We start from the raw sequence: 1,861 nt of genomic DNA, 5'->3' as shown, positions 1-1,861 counted from the left end.
TTTTTGCTAATAACCTGTTAAAAGCTGTTTCATGGACTACATGAGATGATACATGAGAAGAGGGACCCCAAAGCATGTGAGTGTGACCAGCTCTGGGTGTGAGCATTCTTGGGGCTGAGAGTGTTTCCTGCAGAGCTGGCTCTGGCTGTAAGCACAGGGGTTTTGCCCGACCACTGGACCCCAGTTTATTCTCTGACTCCTGTCAACCATCTTCCTGCTCCAACGGGGCAAAACCAAGGGAGGGGAAGGATAATGGCCAGCACTCCTGGTGCCTCCGTCTCCTTCTTCTGCCAAGGGTAAAACCAACTCACAGGGAGTGACAAGGACTCACTGAAGGGGAATAAAATACAGTGCAATTCTTCTGACAACAAGTTTTTCCCATTAAAAAAAATGTCAAGGCATCAAAACCAAGCTTTTTTTACATCTTAAGGGCAGTGTCTGGTACACAAGGGAGGATTTATTTTAAATTGAAGCAACCCTTCTTTTTTAAGCTCTATAAACAAGAAACATCCTTTTTTCCTTTTGAATCGGAGTAACTTTTTATTTAGCCTAAGAGAATGATTACATCGAAGATGCAATGATGGCACCTGCCATCCCAACCCAGCCAACTCCAGGCCTCTCAGGTCCATACCCCAAGACCGGTGGTCCCTGCAACACCTTCCTCAGGACCAGGATCAGTCTTTTCTGCTGCATTGCTTGGTAGGCACAAACACCCCAGACAAGGAGGTTTTTGCTCATGATTCCTCTTTCTGCAGCAAGCTCTGAGCAGGAGGTATGTCTGCTTGAGCCGTGAGAGCCCTGCCTCATTCAGTCCAAGGGAGAAAACCCTTATCTTCGGTGAGCACCATCCCCTGAGGATCCAGACAGAAAATCAATAGGAGTGCAGAGATTTGCTGGCTCTGAAGTGCTAAGGAGATAGGAGCCCATCATGAAAGATTAGATGTGCTGATTATCTGCTGATTTTTAGCAGGGGGATTCCCTTAGCAGCCGCCTCTGGCTCCTCTGTCCCTCATCTGTCCTTCTCTGCCTCGGCTGTCACCTTTCCTGGGTCAGTGCCAGGTGTGGTTCCCTGTTTTCACACATCCTTGAGCTCTGGGAACTTGTGTAAAGGTCTGCTTGTGTTTTTAGGGAGCTCAGAGGAGGGGTGGGTGCTCCTAAAAAGATCCCATTTTGTTTTCCCTCCTGGGATGCCACCTCTTACTGCAACTTTTGCGCCCATGTCAAATTCAACAGTAAAGGCAAACTGAACGAGTCCGTTTTAAACTGTCCAGGATTCTTGCTCCTTGCTATTTGGGACGCTTTACCAAGTTTTGCTGTACTTCCAGTTTAAGCTGCTTCTCAGACTTAATATTTCCCTCAGTCAAGATGACAAAGTTGCCTCATGGGCTGCAAGTTATGGCGACGACAAAGCAAACAAAGATTCCCCTTGCAGGACAGGTTTTGCTAGTGACCAAAGCAATGGCAATAACCAACAAGCAGTCCTCTGCTTCCTAAATGGACGTTATTAGCCTCTGTGCATGCTCATTTGCATATGTAAACACTATTTCTACGTGGGCTCTGCAATCAGTCGGACGCAGACGCTGTGCAAAGTGGACAGATTTTCAGTTTCTGCAAGTTGAGTAAGATGCTGGGAACAGTATGATCCACATCTAGAAGCATTGCAGTCAGATTTTCAGGAGCTTATCATGCTTCCAACCAGGCAAAGCTCCGAGGTCTTCCAGAGGATCTGCAAAGGAGAAAAACTGTCTCCTGGCGCAGAGCTGCTCATTACCTTTCTAGCCTTTATCTCATCCTGAGACTGTTCCTGATTCTACACAATCTTTAGAGAAGAGGAACAGTAAATGCTCTGAATAGGAAAAGA

Source organism: Pterocles gutturalis, unplaced genomic scaffold (assembly GCF_000699245.1).
Source record: "Pterocles gutturalis isolate BGI_N339 unplaced genomic scaffold, ASM69924v1 scaffold6974, whole genome shotgun sequence".
Lineage (NCBI taxonomy): Eukaryota > Metazoa > Chordata > Aves > Pterocliformes > Pteroclidae > Pterocles > Pterocles gutturalis.
Note: the sequence above shows the minus strand (reverse complement) of the source record.